Genomic DNA, 20,676 nt, shown 5'->3' with positions numbered 1-20,676 from the left:
CTGTAGAGGGCTGCTATGAGATATGAATGATATAATGTGTGCAAAGCACCTAGTAAAAACTCAACAAACACTAGCTATTACGAACGTGTTCCTAATGTCACCTCTAGACCCTAGACTACACAAGTTGAAACTAGAAAGATCAGGGCTCAGGTCAACATCCCTTCTAGAATGATGCCCAGTGGTTTATTACAGACAGGTTTGCACTAGTATGACCCTGGAAAATCTATTGTCCATGCTATTGGACAATAGCATTTCTCCTGGAAAATGTCACAATCTTTTGTGTCTCTGTTTTTTCTTCTTTAGGATAGATGTAAGTAATAATAAAACCTGCCTTTTTCCCCCTCCAGCTTTATTGAGCTATAATTGACACATAACATTGTATAAGTTTGAGGAATACATTGTAATTATTTGATATATGTATATATTGAAAAATGATTGTCACTATAAAGTTAGTTAACACATCCATCACCTCACATAATTACGACTTTTTAAGTGGTAATAACATTTAAGATCTATTCTCTTAGCAGCTTTCAAGCATAAAATATAGCATTGTTAACCATAGTCACCATGCTGCACATTAGATCCCCAGAACTTATTCATCTTATGGTTGAAAGTTTGTAGCCTTTCACCAGCCTCTTCCTATTTGCTCCACCCCCAGTCCCTGGCAATCACCATTCTGCTATTTCTGTAAGTTCAAAACCTGCCTCATTTTAACTCACAGGACTACTGAGAAAATAGAGAATCTTTGCTCAAGGTCTTTGAACTGAACAATGCCACACATAAGGTGTCATGAATCTCAGGCTTGTGCAATTTTACATATATACTCATTCTTCTGAGTGAGTGAGAGGACAAGGACAAACGAGAGAGGGTGCTACAGCCACTGGCTATGGATTTACTCTGAAATGACTGGGTTCCTTACATTTCCTCACTTACCCACAAGCTTCAGTTGCATTGAAGAACTTTGGAGACAGATTGATTCAAGGTCTAGTCCCAGCTCTGCCACTTACCAGCTATGTCACCTTAAGTAAGTCACTTAATTGCGCATGGACAATAGCAGTATTTCCCTTATAGGGCCATGGTGAGGATGAAATGAGATGTTGTACACACACACTTAGCACAGGCTCAGTGCTCAAAACATTAGAGATGGTGATGGTGATGATCATGGTGGTGGCGATGATGATGGTGATAATGGTAATGGTGATGTTAGTGATGATGGTGGTGACGATGATGGTGGTGGTGATGGTAGTGATGATGGCAATGATGATGGTAATGGTGATAACAGTGATGACAGTGATGATGGTGATGGTGGTGATGGTGATGATGGTGGTGATTTTGCTAATGTACTGCTTAGAATTGTCTGCCCTTAAATATCTCAGCTGTTCATTGTGTTTTCCAAGTTGCTGCTGCTACTGCAGCCATAGGGGCTTAAAATATGACCTGAGCTCTCCAAAGATACTCTCTTCTCTATTTGCTAATATAATCTTTTTCAAACTTTTGCTCAACTAAATTACACTGGTGGTTCCATATCTTTTTTTTTTTTTTTTATGATAGTCACACAGAGAGAGAGAGAGAGGCAGAGACACAGGCAGAGGGAGAAGCAGGCTCCATGCACTGGGAGCCCGACGTGGGATTCGATCCCAGGTCTCCAGGATCGCGCCCTGGGCCAAAGGCCGGCGCCAAACCGCTGCACCACCCAGGGATCCCCATATCTATCTCTTATTTTACAAGCCTCATAATTCTTAAAACAGAGAGAAAGGGAAAGAGGTGATGTCAGACAGTATCTTTCTACATTTTCCCTTTTCATTTAATGTATTAAGTTTTCTGCTTTTTTTTTTTTAAAGGAATGTTGATGCTGGTGGAGTATGCAGATTGTCATTTTAATGGATCCTCATAGCATATGACAAGATTTGACAAAGTTTTCAAAAATGATTAAGTCTGTCAAAATTCCATTCTGTACTTTGTCAAGACCTATCATCATAGACTACAGGTGTAAGGACTTGTCAGATAAAAGCGTTGTCACAGCAGAACTTAGTCAGTGCTCCTCAGGCCCCTGTGCCACCTTTAACCTGAGTAGCTACAATTTTCTATCCTGGAATTGCAGGTAAGTTTTCATTTGAAAAGAGGTTCCACAGCTAAAATGTTTGCACTTTATATACATGCATGTCTTCCCTTAGGTTCATACAAGGTATGTATTTACAAACAGGAAAAAATTCTAAGTAGCCAGGTAGGGTGGGTCCGAAATGTCATGGAGGAGTGATGAAAAGCATAAGGGGAAAAGTGACATAAAATAAAGACAGACGACAGGGCACATTTGAGTAAGGGAGTACAGTTTTAAACATTTTGTTGTTGTTGTTGAGGTAGTTTAACATACCCAAGAGATATGAGTTCAACCATCAGCTAGCTCCTTGAGGACAGGAACTGGGTTTGAACATCATTAGGAACTGACCTGGCAGACATCAGGTATGGCTGAACCCAGAAGCTCTAAGACTGTTTAGTTACTGGTCTCCTTCTTTCTATCTCTAGGTTCTGCTTTCCTCTGACTTCAGGTTCAGGCAGGATTTTGCCAACAGCAGTGGTGCCTGCCTCTGTGATGGTCCTTAGCTAGTGATCCTGGAGGTACAGGATTAAGGGGTAGAAAAATACTCTTCCTGATATTATTAGGAACAGTTCTTGGCTTGACTCTCATTAGCCTGACTTGAGTCATGTGCCCATCTCACAGCCAATCACTGTGGTTAGCGGGAAAAAGTACTCTCATTAGACATGCCTGGGTCACATGCTCACTCTTGAAGCTAGGGTGAGAAAGTGAATCCTATTCGGTGGACATGAACTTGAGTGGAAAGAAGGGGTGTCATCCCAAAGGAAAATCAAGATGTTATTCTCAAGGGGGGGGGAAACAATTGGTATATATTATCCCCCTGAGGCTACCCTCTCCTTTCTCCTCTGGTTCCCTCTGAAAATTCCCAAAAGGGAATAAAGAATCTGTCAAAAACACCAGCTTTGGGATAAGACTTTCTGTGTTGAAATTCTGTTACTGCCACTTATTCACCTGGTGAATCCTAGGACAAATGACCGAATCACTTTGTGCTTCAATGTTCTCTTTTCTAACATAAAGATAATAATAGCATTTGTTTCATTCGTTGCTGGGAAGATTCAACGAGATAAGCCAAAGCAACACTTGGATGCTTGGATCTAGTAAGAATATAATCAGTGTTATATTTCGTAGAAGCTCTGTTAACGATCATCTATTTAATCTATCCATATGATTAAACTCCATTCTTCATGCTCTCTTAAAACATACAGATAGACACCCACAATGTGTCTACGGAATGCTGAGTGTCCAGACACTTCTGTTCTTACCTTCTGAGTTACAAGTGGCCCAAAACCCGTTTATTTCAGTTGTGCTTGTTATAAGTACATATTAATTATTACTAAACCAATGTCATATAATTGTGAAAGAGTTATTTCTGTGAAACCTCTTTTGGATGCTTTGTAGATATTTTGTAAAGATTTAGTTAAAGATGGATCGCTAACAAGAATTTCTACAAAATATGATATGAGCACAGCTAATGTAAAAGATTGGGGAAAATAGTAAAGCTCTAGAAGGACTCTGCCTACAAAATGGTTTATGAGTGTGGTTTATTCAAGAAACAGGATACAGAACTCTAATCACAGACTCAAGTAAAAGTCTGGCTGTAGTGCATCAATTGATTGGTGATTGAATATACAACTATACGTTTTAAATTTTAAATTTTTTAAAAATTTATGATAGTCACACAGAGAGAGAGAGAGAGAGAAAGAGAGAAAGAGAGAGAGAGGCAGAGGGAGAAGCAGGCTCCATGCACCAGGAGCCCGACATGGGATTCGATCCCAGGTCTACCAGGATCGCGCCCTGGGCCAAAGGCAGGCACCAAACCGCTGCGCCACCCAGGGATCCCCGTTTTAAATTTTAAATGCAAATCATGCCTAAGGTGTTCATGGATTTTTTTATGAATCCATGCTCTAGCTAGTTTTGTAGAGTAACTACACAATAACCAGTCTCAATAATTGCTTTAGTAGATAGGAGATAGCATCTTCTGATTATTATAACCTTCCCATACTTAAATGATCTATTCTCATCGCCATTACTTTTTAATATCCTACTTACCTCTCAGCCATTTACAATCCAGCATCTATAACCATCACTCTTCTGAAACTTGTATCTATAAAATTGCCAACCTCAATTCTCTATTTGCCCTTAAAAAAAAGATTTTATATATTTATTCATGAGAGACCCAGAGAGGGGCCAAGACACAGGCAGAGGGAGAAGCAGGTCCCTGCGGGGAGCCCAATGAGGGACTCGATCTGAGGACCCCGGGATCACGCCCTGAGCCAAAGGCAGATGCTCAACTGCTGAGCCACCCAGGCGTCCCTCTATTTGTCCTTTAAACGTGGAGGTTTCTTAGAATTCTGCCCCTCCTGAAATATTCAGACTGCAGGGCCTACTTCCAAATGCCTCACGGAGCTGAAAGAACTAGGAGTCCGGGGGCCCACTTTCCAGTGTATCTACTGACCACTCACCTGATACAGGAACTGGGTCCTTGACCGTGGATGCCTTTGTGGGCACGAGTACCCTCACGGGCCCCTGCACGGCCTCCACTGGGCCTGGTCCGGCCTTACCTCACGTGCTCTCTCACTGCTGCTGCAGCAGGTGAGCTGTGGCGTGGGGTCGGGAGCAGAGGAACCTCCTCAGCCACCTGCTGGGATGAGCCCTGAACACCCTGGTGTTGGGCCTGTGTCTCCCCTGCCCTCTGGAGAATTCCTCCAAACTCCCTCACTGCCTTTCCCTGTCAGGTGGATTCGCTTGGAACAATCTCAGTGTCCTGGAGAGGTTTGTAGGAAAAATTGTCACAGACTTTAAGATGAAGCCAAAGATTACTTAGTGTCTTCAATGAAACACAACGTGTTATCTAGTTCGTTTCTTTTTTTTCAGGATTATTGGATACTATGGGCGCTTTGTGCCTTTCATTTTCCTTGAGGGATTTTTATGACTCTGTAATTTGTCAACCACTGATAGTAGTGTATGCAAGTCTCTCTCTTCTAGAACAATGGTTCGTTCCCTTCTCTTCACCAGGAGAAGCCAGTGTTGGATTTGACAATTCACTTTCATTCTCAGGACTGATCTATGCAAGTGTGGTACTTCGGTTTTTTTTTTTTTTTTTTTTTTTTTAATTTATTTCAGAGAGAGAGAGAGAGAGAGAGAGAGACAGGGGAGCACAAGTGAGGTGAGGGGCAGAGGGAGAAGCAGACTCCCCGCTGAACAGGGAGCCTGATCCCAGGACCCCAGGATCATGACCTGAGCTGAAGGCAGGCTGAGCCTTAACTGGCTGAGCCCCCCAGGGGCCCCTCAGTGTGGTACTTTGAATTCTTTTGAACATATTGCAACCTCTTCTGGCTTCCTCATTAATTAATGAGTTAAATAAAACTTTTGACAAGCATTCATTTTATGTTTAAGTGGGAGTCACGATTATTACCTTCTCTAAGAAAGTATTCTTTAGTAGCTTCTAATATTTTCGATGCTCCAACAAATAGCCTTTGTCAGACCAAAAGTCCTGTTACGACCTCTCCCAGGACAATAGGTACTAACCTTCCTCCCATTTCCCGCACCAAGAGAAGCCACCTACGTAATTCTTCCCAGAACCGAGAAGCGCTGTACCAAGATGATTTGCTGTTTCCATTTTTAAAAGGATCTGGCAACTCATAAAGGGCAACTTCTCTCCCTCAAGTTCCTACTAACCAGGCACCTCCGTGTAGAAGTTCACAGATTCATTTTTCACATTCTGCATAAACCTGTTAGTTTGTATCCTTGGATCACCCAACCTCACTGTCCATTCTCTGGCTCTCTTAGACTGAAGACAGGTCTCTTGCATCTTTGTAGTCTCCACAGTGCCTCAAATGGTGCCTTGCATAGAGTGGTGCCCAGAAAATGTTTGCTGAATTTACTTCATGTTGTGGGGTGAAGACAAAACAGCAGCCAGGTAGAGAGCAAGGGTCTTAACATATAATATTAGGCTGCTGGAATTTTATAATTAAAAGGAACCATAACCATCTTCTAGTGGATAGGATGAGAGGAAAAATAAAATGGGAGAGGTAGCAGTGGATCAGCAGCCATTTCTGCTGTCCCTTCATAATGCCAAGGTCACTGGCTCCCTTGCCGCTCCGAGGGACCAACACGTCCCCACACTCCTACAGGTTCTTAGTGTACTTGGATCAAGAATGGGCCTTTATGCAAACAAGGCTGAAACTTTGTATCATTTCGAATCTGGGACATACCAAATGAACAAAAGCAGAGTAATTACCAGCCAAATAATAACCTGGCACTTGCTGTGTAGGAATTCTAGATAAAGAGAAAAAGTGTTCTGTAATACTTTGAGATTCCTTTTTAGCCAGCACTCAGTGATCCCAGAAGAGACTAAAAATACCACCAAAACTTCTTTTCATGAAACTAACCCGCCATGTCATCCATTTAATGGAGAACACATGGCTTTGGCCATTCTTCTGAAACTTATTTTGATTACAGAAAAATCTAAAAACAGTGCTGTACATGGGCATAGGAATGAGATGCTGGTTCTTTTATACAATTGTAAATAAAATAATACAGAATAAGTGAGTCAGTCCCATTCATTGGGGAGTGTCAAATTTAAAATCACAGACCTTCAGAACTACGGAGCTGGGATTACCTCAGATTTTCTGATTTAACACCAATGAAAAATACAATGTTTGTATTTTGTGAACATGTTCCAGCATCCACAGAGAAGAATCTAACTCCTCAGGAAATAAACTTTCCATCATTAATTGAGCACTGTCCATGTCCTTCAGCCAAAGGAACTTGTTCAGACCCCAGAAACACACCTACAGTTGAACAGAATGGGCTATTGCTCCTTGCAGACACACACCGTTGGAAACCATGTGGCATCTCACTAAGAGGGTGTTAGAAAAAACTTACAGAATTTGAGCATTGGTTGGGTAATCTGGGGGAGGATCTAATGAAGCAAGGCCCCACTCTAGACCGGGTGCCATCAGAAAGCAAGGGCAATACCAAGACAGGGCATCTCAGTAAATCTTACCTCCAGGGAGAGCAGACTAGACTCAGGGAAGAGCTATCATGGTAAAGTAGTGGCCATCCATGTTAGCAGAGGCGGGGGGGGGGGGAGGTCTGGTATTTTGTGGGCTGCACAGAAACCTTGTTTTGGCTCACTTTATCATAGTCTCGGAGGCACCTTATCTCTGTCATTGTGCTGGGAGATTGTGTTCAATAGAACCACGTGGCCTGCTCGAGGCTCTGGATGCTAAAGATCTGAGCCTGGGTGCTAAAGGCTGCTTTCTCCACACTATGTGCGAAGCACTTCCCACAGATTATTTCCTTGAATTCCCTTAATTCTATGAGGCAGATATTCTGAGTCCCATTTCACAAGTGAGAAAATAGGGGTGTGAAGAAATTAGCATTAGCAGCAAGTAAATGGCAGGCAGAGTGAGGATGACAGAACCTGACTCTAAAACCCACACACTATGAACATACCACATGCGTGATGCTTGGATGCCTGAGAAATGGGGGAGAACCGGGGGCACCGGATAGTGTGTTTCGGGGATGGGGAGCAAGCTGGACCAAGAACCTTGGCTTCTGACTTTTCGTTTTCCTACACTTACTGTCTCTGGAACCTTCAACATCCCTTAGATCAATCATCTATCATTCCTGTCCATCCCCCCATCCCCCCAGCAATCCTGCTCCAATAATATTTATCTCTGATCCATTTCGCCACCTCTCCTTGCCCCATCACACCTTGGGACCTGCCATTCCTCCTAGTGTGCCATCTCTAGAAATTAAAATTCTGAAATGTCCCTCTTATCAAAGCATTATACATCAGTCTACCTCTTCCTTCTGCTCTTTTATCTTTCCCTCTGTACTCTACCCTATCCATCAAGCCTATCACCTCCCTCAAGGCTCATTTTATTTTTTTCCCTTTCTGCTTTGGGCTGCATGACCCATCAATTAATTCACCAGATCCCTAAATCCACTCAACTCCTTGACCTTCTGGTGGCTCTCAGTTCCGACTCAGAGATGGTTCTCAACCCCCCTGCGTTGGATAGGGTGTTCAGCTCTTTCCAATGATTAACCCATTTAACCATCACAACAATTCTATGAGGTAAGGACTATTATACCCTCATTTTACAACGAGGAACTGAGGTTCCGAGTAGTTAAATAACTTGCTGAAGGTCAAACTGCCAGTAGGTGGCAGAGTCAGGATTTGAACCTATGAGGTCTTGCTTGAGTATCTGCTGCTGATAACCCTATTTTCACTGCCTTACCATTGCACTGTCCTGGAGGTATGTCTTTTTTTCATTGCTGCCTCTGGTTATTCTATAGTTTTATAGACATGCTGAGTTCAACGCCTGCAGAAGTATTCACTCACAAAGCAAAGTTCATCAACACCTATGCCTTCTGCTCCAAATGTTTCTGCATGCTTATCCGATCTCTTTTCTTATCAGGGTGATACAGCCGTTATTTGTAATAGAGTAATTTGATTTTCTGTGTATCTACGCACACTGCCAGCTAACCACCCCTCAAAAAACATGAGACACTTGACCTAGATTTCCAACCTATAGGCTCAGATTCTAAATCAATGCTAGCCAAGCATATGTAAAGTGCCACCATTTGCATGGCAAGTATGCATCACAATTTCTGTTGTTCCCCAGGATGGGAATTTATTGAACTTGGTACCATAGGAGCCAGTGACACTGACCTTCATTTTTCACCCATACTGTGTACTTGGTCTGACTCCTGTGAGCAGAACTCTTGCCAATCTTTCCCTGGGAGGCTGAACCATCTTCTCTTTTCTGTCCACTGGCTGGAATTTCCCTTCATCCTTGGTGAAGTTCCCCTTGGAAATAAAATAATGCCACCCCCTTGAGATGCATCTTGTTGCTGCCTAAAAACCACCATTGGCCATCCCCCACCTGTGGGCATGAGCCATTCTGATCAGTGAATCAACTTTTTGTGTCATGAACACATGCTGATACACTTGAGAATCTACTAAAGGTTTAAAAGACCTGTTTACAAATGTACATATCATTTAAATAAGTATTTTAAAATTTTGCATACACTTTAGGTGTTTTCAGCTTCCCTGAATTTTTTTGTACCTAGCATAGTATCATTTTAGCATAGTACATAGTATGGTGTCTCAGATGTGGCACACAATAAATATTTGTGAAATTGAATTACATGGACTAAAACACAACTTAATCTTTAGTGCAAAAATAGATTTTTTAAAATTCTCTTTTTCCAAAAAATAAATTCTGTAAAGTATCTTTCTCAGTACCTTGGCCTCAGTAGGAACAAATCCCCTTCTCACTTAATTTGACAAGGATTCAGAATTTACAAAGTGAAAAAAACAAAAACAAAAAACAAAAGCAAGTCCCTCAAAATCAATTAAAAGGCATAAAACTGAACATATCTACAGTTTGGATATTCCTTATTACAGTGGTTCTCAACCTTTCCTCCTAATTCAACAAAGCCATTGGGAACTGTGGCTTACAAACAAACAGGGTCCAATGGGGATTGGCCAGGGGCCACATGTCCTTGGAGGTCACAGATATATGGGGAAAGTTATAATTTAGAAAAGCCCTTCAGGAGATTGTAATATCTCTACCTCTTTATGTTCCCATTTCTGTCAGTGTCCTAAAATAACAAAGCCTACTCAATCATTAACTCAGTTTGGCTTATTGGCCACTAGACCTGCTGTTCCTCAGTTTATCTGGTTGGGAGAATAGGGTTCCGAGTTAGGCTGCCTGGACTGGAATCTTGGCTGTTACTCAACCTCTCTGCTGCAATTCCACTGTCCACTGGCTGTCAATAGCCATCTTTTCCTCCCTCCCTGCTAATGGAACGTGGATCCGTTTAGATATTGTCAATCTCATCTGACCTCAGGAGGTCCTATATCTTATTCTGGTCATAGGATATAAATAATGACTGGTCAAAATCATCATAGAAATCTCTGCCCCTTTGGCCAGAAATTGCTCTAAAGGTAGGTTTGTTATTGCTAGAGAGATGTCAGGGCAAATTGGCTGATGGGTGGGGTGAGGGAAGAATCCATCCCAATTATAAGACAAATCCTCAAAAGAAGAAACTCTCCCTCATTCTTCCTGTCTGTCTGATGGACATAATCCTGGAGGTGTAGCAACTATCTTATGGCTTGAAAAGGAAAGTCAGCATGCCAGGAAGGAAGGAGTGAAAAGAGAAAGAGTTCAGTAGTTTAGTTATATTGTGGGGCCTCTGCCTCAGCTCAGAACTTTGGAACTTCTTATTCAATGAGAAAAATAAACAATTCATTTGCCAAGCCCCAATAAATGTTGTTATTTTTAGCTGAATGCATTCGTATCTGATATACCCAGTGTATCTAACTTATAAAATGAGAATAAAAATCGTACCAACTGAAAAGAAAGAAATAAAAGTATCTGTTTTCACATAATATGGTCTCATATGTAGAAAACCATAAAGAGTCCACAAAATTACCCCTTTTAGAATTTTTTTTTTAATTTTTATTTATTTATGATAGTCACACAGAGATAGAGAGGTAGAGACATAGGCAGAGGGAGAAGCAGGCTCCATGCACTGGGAGCCCGACGTGGGATTCGATCCCGGGTCTCCAGGATCGCGCCCTGGGCCAAAGGCAGGCGCTAAACCGCTGCGCCACCCAGGGATCCCCCCCTTTTAGAATTAATAGACAAACTCAGTAAAGTTACAGCATATAAAGTCAACACACAAAAATTAGTTGTATTTTTTTGCACTGACAATGAACAATCTGAAAAAGAACTAAAGAAAATGACTCCATTTACAATTGTACCAAAAAGAATAAAATACTTAAGAATAACTTAACCAAGGAGGTGAAAGACCTGTATACTGTCAACTATGAAACATTCTTGATAGAAATTATAGAAGGCCTAAATAAATGGAAAAAAATCCTGCATTAATGGATCAGATGACTTGATATTGTAAAGGTATTAATATTACCAAAGTACTCTACAGATTCAATGTAATCCCTACCACTGATTTTTTTTTTCAGGAGTAGAAAAATCCACCTTAAAATTCATAGGGAATCTCAGAGGATCCCAAATAGCCCAAACAATTGTTAAAAAGAACAAATTTGGAGTCCTTGCATTTCCTTATTCCAAAACTTACTACAAAGTCACAGTGATCAAAACAGTGTGGTGCTGGCATAAAGGCGAACATAATGCCCAAAGAAATAGAATAGAGAGCCCAGAAATAAACTCTCATACACGTAGTCAAGTGACTTTTGACAACTGGTATATATACCCAAGAGAATTGAAGGGGTAAAAGGGAGACAAAAAGTTATCTGTACAGTCTTGTTCATAGCAGTATTACTCACAATCATCAAAAGGAGGAGACAACCCAAGCATCCATCGATGGAAGAATGGATAAGCAAAATGTGTTCTATCCATATAATAGAATATTATTCATCCTTGAAAAGGAAGGAAATTCTGATATGGGCTACAACATGCACAAACCTTGAAAATATGCTAAGTGAAATAAACCAGAAACAAAAGAACAACTATTATATGGTGTCACTCACATGAGGTACCCAGGATAGTTCAATTTAGAGAGAGAGAGAAAGTAGAACGGCAGTTGCCAGGGGTTGGGGATGGGGAGACATGGGCAGTTAAGAGTTTAGTTTGGAGTCTGTGTGAACGGAAGAAATACTTCCGTGGGGGTGGGCTCAAGGACTTGGTCATTAATTCACAAATATAAATTTCACAAGAACCTCCTGGAAAGGCCCAATAATTTCCACACAGGTTTGATATTGGGTGTGTCTTTAAAATCTGAAAAGGTAAACATTAGATTTCGAGTGTGCTGTACTGTACCACTTCTGGCTTCTTAAGCAGCCATTTCTTATTTCTTTTTCTCTTTTTTTTAAAATTATTTATTTATTTATGATAGTTAGAGAGAGAGAGAGGCAGAGAGAGAAGCAGGTTCCATGCACCAGGAGCCGGATGTGGGATTCGATCCCGGGTGTCCAGGATCGCGCCCTGGGCCAAAGGCAGGCGCCAAACCGCTGCGCCACCCAGGGATCCCCATTTCTTATTTCTTAAGAAATGCTCTTTACTACTGGTGGCAGTGGCTTTCTTTTAATTTATTTTAGAGAATAGCAGTCAGCTGCTTTTGGTTGCTCAAATGAATTAGCTTCAATTTTTAGACTCAGTTGTGGGAATTATTCCAGGAATATTTACTTTAAGTAAGTTATTAAAAATAGTTGAGACATGAAATAAAGGTTGATTTTTTAAGGGTCAGCAGGAAGAAGGAAGAATTAGCCTCTATGATAATTTTTAATTTGAAAAATACTTCCATATGAAGAATGCTTCCCCCCTAAATTCTTGAGATTACACAGCTCATTTCAAGAGTGTCTCCTGTTGTCAACTACTACAGATTCTTTGCTTTTGAAACATGTTAGTCTGTATAATAAAGGAAATGAATATGAATTTACTTTGTTTAAAAAACAAGGAATCAGTCTCAAAACAATCATCAATGCTTTCCCTGCAATAATGTGACAAAATCTAAAGAGAAAAGAGGATAATAAGGATTTTAAGGATTTTAAAATCCTATTATGGGATTGGGAATGGGAAGAATTTAATTTTCTTCTTGTGTACAGTTCCAAATTATCTTTTTTTTTTTCCTTCAGAAAATTTAGTACTTTGATACTGATGAGGTAAAATATGGTTGAAAAAGTAAAGTGAAGGGGAGTGCCCGGTGGCTCGGTGGGTTGAGCCTCTGCCTTCCACTCCAGTCATGATCCCGGGGACCTGGGATCAGAACTGCTCAGGAGGGAGCCTGCTTTTCTCTCTTTCCTTCTGCACCGCCCGCCCCCGCCCCCCCCCCCCCCCCAGCTCTCTAGCTAGCTCTCTCCCTCTCAAATAAATAAAATCTCAAAAAAAAGTAAAGGGAAAGTAAATTTATAAAGACGGAAATGAGAGGGGTGGGTTGCTAGGTAGCTAAGAGGGGGAAATGGGTATCGTTTAATGGGTGTAGTTTTCAAAATAAAAAAGTTCTGAATATTGGTTGGACAGCAATGTGAATGTATTCAATTCTAGTGAATTGTACACTTAATGGTTAAGATGGTAAATTGTACATTATGTGTATCCTATCATACTTTTTAAAAAGGTAAAGGGATTTTTAACATTTTGAGGCAGAGTTTATTATTTTTTAAAAAAGATTTTATTTATTTGAGAGAGAGACCATGAATACAGGCAGTGGGCAGGGAGGGCCAGACGGAGAAGCAGATTCCCCACTAAACAGGGAGTCAGCCAGGACTCTGAGATCATGACCGAAGCCCAAGCCAGACGCTTAACCAACTGATCCATCCAGGTGCCCCTGAGAGGAAGAATTTAATTCACCACTGGAATATAGCCAAGATTCAGATAAAAAAACCCTCCAAATATTTAATAAGCACATATGGTCGGGCCTTGAAATACACTGATCATCTGAAAATTGTAAGCCTTATATTTCTCAATGAGGGGAAAAAAGAGCCAGCGAAAATATTCCTGGTCATTTTTTCATGAAAATATTGTTTGATATCGATCACAGTTTTAGGATATAGAAGGCAAAAAGAAAAATCTAGAATTTGTTCTTTAACAGGAATCTCCATCAAAATCCTGAAATCATTAAGTCAGAAAAGCTCTGATGTGTGAAACCTCTTACAAGTTTATTGTTATGAATAGCCTACTAAGTAGATTTCTGAGCAAAGATTATATTACCAGGGATAAAGAAGGCCAATTAGTCAAGAGGACATGATAATCTTAGCTGTTTTTAAGAGTCATGTGTCTATATCCCTGGTATTCTAATTGAGAGCCGCCAATGAAGCCACCAGTTGAAGTGACAGTAGGAGCAGTTCTTGCAAAGCTAGAGAGGTCAGTGGAAAATTCAGTAGATATCCATTATGAAGACACTTGGTTTTCACCCAAGGATGAAAAGGATATATACAAAGACATGGTACAGGATATTTGACATTAGATTACTCTAGGAGGTCCAGGAGATGCCTTGAACAAACCTATACAATGTCCTTTCCTTCCTGCTCTCAAGAGTGTTTATTATTGGCATTTGCACGAGACTAGAAGCTATCAATGACACCTCCAACATTGACATTTTTTAAAGATTTTATTTATTTATTCATCAGAGAGAGAGAGAGAGAGAGAGAGAGAGGCAGAGACACAGGCAGAGGGAGAAGCAGGCTCCATGCAGGGAGCCCGACGTGGGGACTCGATCCCAGGTCTCCAGGATCGCGCCCTGGGCTGAAGGCGGCACTAAACCGCTGAGCCACCGGGGCTACCCCAACATTGACATTTTGATTGATTTAATTTTTCAGGGACAAGCCGAATAATTCTATGATAGAAGTATGGCTGGTCACTGATACAGTGCATCTGATAAAGCTAACATATATATATATATTTTTAAATCACATTTGTTCATTTACTTAACAAGAGACAACATGCTTTCTACTACTCTTTACAGAGAGTGACCTTTTGCAAAGTGTAGCGCTTTGGTGCTTGATCACTTCCCATTTCCATGACTCTAGACCTACAACTTCTACTTTGGTTTGCACGACACATTGAAGGGACTACATGAGCATGTACTGAAACAAAGAATGTGAAAAATGGCATGGGCTTCTATTTCTGTATTTGTCTGACAACGATTGCTATGTTTCCACTCCAGATTTGTTTCTATGTTAATTTCTCTGCCTTTAACATGGCTTCGCATACATGATCTCTTCACATTTAATTCAAAAGGTTTTCTGCCACTCGAGTTTCAAGGAGGCATTGTGCTCACACCTGGAGGACCTGGTGTAGGAAGTGCCAGTCTTTGCATGCGCTGTGATTATAGTCTCTGTGGTGTGGGTTCGTTGCCCATACACAAACAGGGTACTAAGGGAAATCATCTGTATCACCCTTGTGGAATTCTAGCTCATAGGAATGATTTGGAATCTGTTTCATATTTTCTTGAGGGTTTGATAGGTCCCTTGGGGAAAATTAAAAAGAGCTATTTAGAACTAAGGAGTGGACTTGGAAACCTTTGCCTTCTTCTACAAATACTTTCTGACTCTTTCTCTTTTGCAGAAATAACCCCCCTTCTTCCAAAATAGACTCTTTGGCCTTGGGGAAAAATTTGTCAGCTTGATTTGCTGAAGTAAACATTTTATTTAGGAAAAAAAGTTGCCTAGAAAATGGTTGCAGCCAATTTCCATCCTCTCTGAATGATAACAAATTTTTGGCAAAACTTCTTTTTTTCCTACTTGGTCACCTGCTGTCTTTGCATAATTACTTAGCCATTTCAGACTTGTATGTCTTTTATTCCCCAACTCCAAGGGGGCAGGTGGATCTTATTCTCTTTGGATATGCTTCAGTGCTTAGTACCACAGCCTGCAGATAATATAGATGTGACAGGCATTTGCCAAGCAAATGAACAGATGGGTGAATTAATGACTGCTCAGAAGAGTGACAGTCTTGAGTTCATCTGTCAATTTTTCCAATTTACTGTGGACTAAATTATAATTTGTTTTCTAATAAAGTAGTCTGTAAGTAGGCATCTCATATGTAAGCACATTTGCATCTTGAAAATATTAATGACAGGAAGAGGCAGGACAAAGTTCTTGGACAAATGGTCTCCTAAGTTAAAAATGCAAAAATGTGAAGAGTCTTTGGGAACAAGTGTGGAAAAAAGAGAAAAAGAAGTTTTTATTTTTTTTATTTTTTATTTTTTTTGAAAAAGAAGTTTTTAGAGAAATGGGTGACCAGCAGGTATGGCACTTCAGTGAGTGAGGGCCCGCATTGGCCTAACTAGCATGGGCTTTGTAGTAGTCTACAAATAATGGGAAACTTCATTAGGTAGCTTAAACCCAGAAGCTGATTTGTCTCTTGTGCAGGGGGAGCAAGTGCAGGACCAGTATGGTGGCTCAGTGACACCACCAGGGACCCAGAATTTCCCATCATTCCATTCTCCTTCCATATAAGCCCTTATTCTCATGCATCTCATCTTGGGGTTGCAATAATATTGCTGCATCTCCAGGCCTCACATTCCAAATTCTAAGCCAGAAAAGAGAGGGGTGGGTGGTAGGCAGTGAAGAACGAAGGGGCAGAAGCACCTCTCTTTTTTTATTGAGGAAGCAATGGCTTCCCTGGGGACTTTTGCCTGTATCTCATTGGACAGAATGGTGTCCTATGACCATTCCAGCTGCAAAGTAAACTAGGATCTTGAATATTTCAGCTGCCCTGAATAAAATTGGGCTTCCTCTAGTAAGAACAAGGGTGGGGATAGATATCTGTGAAACAACTTCCATCTTTCAAAACGTGATTACATGGTTAGAACAACCTGGTTGGTGAAGCTGGTTAGTAACTAGAATGTACCCAAGTGACCAGCTGAGGCCAGAGGAGAGGTACTAGTTCATGAGACTTCCATGGCTGGGAGGCCCACTGAGAATTACTGATCAGCCTTCTGGGGCAAGGCTGTGGTCTAGCCTGGTCTGGCCCTGAAAAATAACACAGATACCCAAAGCAAAGGATCTTGATTCTCTACTTTCCAGGAAAGCCTGTAAAGAATGTTCTGGCATTCAATTGATGACAGAAGCAATTGGATAACTAGGAAGCAACATGGAGAGTTTTCATAAATGCCTGATCCCTGTGTTAATTCATAGTATCACAAAAATTCAGAGGTAGAAGAGACTTCGGAGATCATTATAATGTCATCCTTCATTCAACAGGGAGAAAATGAAAGCAAATAAAGGTGATGTAACTTCCACAAAATAACCCAGACAGCACCAGACCTCAGCCTTAAGAATCTAGGTACATTTAACTCTCTCTGTTCAAAATTATGTTCTCTACAATGCTTCTCATATGGGGAACAGCAAAATCACCTGGAGCGCTGGCAAAAGTTTAGGTTCTTAGGCCCAGCATCCAACTTACTGGATCCACATTTCCAGGTATGGCCATCGGGAATCTGAACGTTGACCTGGCCTCGCCTGTTGCTCTGATGGAGGACCTGAGCTGAGAATCACTGGTATCTTTCTGAGTTCCTACCTGCAGGAATTTCTGTCATGACTCTTGTTTTATATGCTCACTAAGTTGCTTCCATCTCTAAGTGGCTAACGGCAGGATATCAGGCCAAGAGTATGGCATGGAGGAGGATGAAAAAGAGCAGAAGTATGTAAAAACTAGAATCCCAAAACTAGAATCTAAACAGTAGAAGGTTCATGCTCTTTGGCTAGTGGCAGTGGAATGTTACTATTAGGGAATACTAAAAAATGTTCCATTTGGGGCCAGCTCAGTCTATTTCATTAAGATCTATATCAAAATGGTTTTTTGCCACCTGATGGCTGCCATCATGGGTCACATGCATGCTCCTGGGAAGGGCCTGTCACAGTTGGCTCTACTTTACCACTGCAGCTTCCCCACCTGGCTAAAGTTGATGTCTGATGATGTAAAGCATGCTATTTACAAACTGGCCAAGATGTGCCTGACTCCCTCACAAATTGATGTGACTCTGAGAAACTCACAAGGTGTTGCACAAGTATGTTTTGTGATAGGCAATCAAATCTTGAGAATTCTTAAGTCCAAAGAACTTGCTTGTCCTTGCTCTTCCCGAAGATCTCTACTACTGGATTAAGAAAGCTGTTGCTGTTTGAAAGCATCTTGAGAGACATAGAAAGGATGCTAAATCTGACTGATGTTGATGGAGAGTTCCATTTATTTGTTGGCCTCATATTATAAGACCAAATGAGTACTCCCCTCCAATTGGAAATAAGAGTTATCCACAGCCTCTGTCGTGGTTGCATAAACGTGTCTGTGTATTCAAGCAATGAAGTCATTGTCTATCTAGAAAAAAAAAGACCTATATCAAAATTTCAGTTCTTAACAAAAACACTCAATATGTTGGCTGCTGACAATCAAACTTTTCAGGAGAGAACCAAAGCAGTAAAAATGTTAGCTTGACTTACAGATCTTTTCACTGAAGGAAGTGAAATGAAGTACTCAGTGTATGGGACATATCAGATGGTGAGTAGGAATGTAGTTTCTCAGTCTGTCTTCCTGTAAAAGTAGTTGTAAGACTTCTTCCTCACTGAGCTATGTTTCCACTCCAATGGGAGTTTTTTTTTTTTAATGATAGTCACACAGAGAGGGGCACAGAGACACAGGCAGAGGGAGAGGGAGAAGCAGGCTCCATGCACTGGAAGCCCGACATGGGATTCGATCCCAGGTCTCCAGAATCATGCCCTGGGCCAAAGGCAGGCGCTAAACCGCTGCGCCACCCAGGGATCCCAATGGGAGTTCTTTATTACCCAATCATTTGTTCTCCATTATTACTTTCTGTGTAGCTAAATGCTAGCAGGTGTCAGCATTGCTTGGAGGCCTGGTATTTACAGGATAATTGGAAGAACTAGAATCTTGAGGGAACACACAATTCCTTTAATGAGAAATTAAACTAATGGACTTTTATCTCATTTGCCTGGTGCAATGGTCCCTGAAACCATTGATGATCAGAATGCTCTGTAAAGCTTTTAATATATTTTCACTGTTGATTAATTAATTTCAATTGTGAAAGTTGTTCATGCTACTGGTTAGCATGATAATAACTCCAAAAAGTGCAGAAGGGGAAAATTGAAAAGTAAATCCTCTCTCCTCTACTTTGCACTTCCTAAAATAAGCCCACCATTTTTAACATTATTTTTGTGTATTGTCTTCCAAATCCTTTTTGAAAAAAGATTTTATTTATTTATTTGGCAGAGAGAGAGAGAGAGAGAGAGAGAACAAGCAGGCGGAGTGGAAGGCAGAGGGAGGGGGTGAGGGAGAAGCAGACTCCCCACTGAGCAGAGAGCCCACTGTGGGGCTCCATCCCTGGCCCCTGGGATCATGACCTGAGCCAAAGGTAGATGCTCAACTACTGAGCCACCCAGGCATCCCTGTTTATAACTTTTTTTTTTTTTTTGCAAATATCATTTCTGTATCTACAGTTTTGTCCCTTGCTTTTCCAGGCTGCTGTCTCTTGGACACCTTTGTATGTAGCAAGTTGTAACTACACTTCAGTCTTTCGAATGGATGTGTTTTCCATTAAAATGACTGATTCGTTGGATCAAGTGAAGCCCAGGGATCTGCATTTTTTAAAGAAGCTTTTCCATTATTTCTGATGTAAGCTAGGCCATGCACAAGCATTTAGAAACCACTGTCTTAGCTCAGGTCAAAAACATGTTTTAAGATATGCCATTTTGATGTTTGGCTGAAACTTTTCATTAGGATTAACTATGTATTCCTTCCCACTGCCTGATAAGAATAAGAAATAAACAATTGCCCACAAAGTTTTTTTTTAAATGATAAAATTCTGCTATACACACAAGGCAGGAAAGTTTCCTTGGTAACTGGTGGCAAGTATGGAAGATAATAGCTGGAATTTGTGATAAGATTAAGGCAATGTTTCTACTGGAAGAGTGTCATAAAGAAGTCATCTGAACATGGTACTTACAGGTCTGAAGGCAGAGCCTGGAATAAACACCTGATGATCATAGATAAGGAGATGAATAATGGCAAAGTTGTTAAAATTAAATACCACACCCTTTTAAAGCTAGAAATATTTATCTTCTGTCAAAATCATCTTTACCTTGAACCTGAGTCCTGGTGAATTGTCTTAGCCATTTTTTTTTTTACTGTTAAGGAATAAAAACTTCATTTTTAAAAAATGCTATCCAAAGCCATGGGGAGGTTTTGAATAATCTTCTAGGAAACAATGGCAAGTCACTAAACCTGCCAAGGAGCTCCTTTAGGGCTTCTCAGCATTAGTAGTTTGTCATCCCCCAGGAGTAAATTGTGTTTTTGTTTAGGATGAATCTTGGCCAGTCAAATGAAGACTTGCCAAGAACACCAATTAAAGCAATATAAGTTAGAGTCTATTTTATCCCTTAGGAAGGATTACAAATGGTATGGAGGAGAGGACTTGACACTATGGGTCCATTAAATTCCTTAGCTTGGAGGAAGGGACCTGCCCCTCCAAGCTGAACATCTCCCTAGCTTCTGACAAGTTGCAGAAATGATGAGCTCCCCAGGCATGAAGATTAAGCTTTATTTTAACCACATTATATTTTCCAGAGGAAAAACATAATCAAACAAAACTCATAAGATCTTTTAAGCATATATATATATTTGCCATGCATATATAGGAATAAAAGCTGAACACTTTATTTTCTCTCCTTTAAGATTTATTTTTTTAAATTTTTATTTATTTATGATAGTCACAGAGAGAGAGAGAGAGAGAGAGGCAGAGACACAGGTAGAGGGAGAGGTAGGCTCCATGCACCGGGAGCCCAATGTGGGATTCAATCCCGGGTCTCCAGGATCGCGCCCTGGCCAAAGGCAGGCGCCAAACCGCTGCGCCACCCAAGGATCCCCGATTTATTTGTTTTAGAAAGAGATAGAGGTGCACGAGTGGGTTGGAGTGAAAGAGAGAATCTCAAGCAGACTCATGTTGAATGCAACTCAAACTCAGGGTTTGATCTCAAGACCATGAGATCATGACCTCAGCTGAAACAGAGTCAGACACTCAACCTGCTGAGCCACCTAGGTGCCCCGAAGCTGAATGCTTTAAAAGAACATTCT

At 40.9% G+C, this 20,676-nt stretch overlaps 1 pseudogene; it reads left to right on the top strand.

Annotated features, from left to right (window-relative positions):
* Nucleotides 1-17,416: 17,416 nt before the first annotated feature.
* LOC100686315 lies at nt 17,417-17,869 on the top strand (annotated as a pseudogene).
* Nucleotides 17,870-20,676: the final 2,807 nt, after the last annotated feature.

This window comes from Canis lupus, chromosome 10 (genome assembly GCF_011100685.1).
Source record: "Canis lupus familiaris isolate Mischka breed German Shepherd chromosome 10, alternate assembly UU_Cfam_GSD_1.0, whole genome shotgun sequence".
NCBI lineage: Eukaryota > Metazoa > Chordata > Mammalia > Carnivora > Canidae > Canis > Canis lupus.
This window is presented reverse-complemented; position numbering and strand designations above follow the sequence as displayed.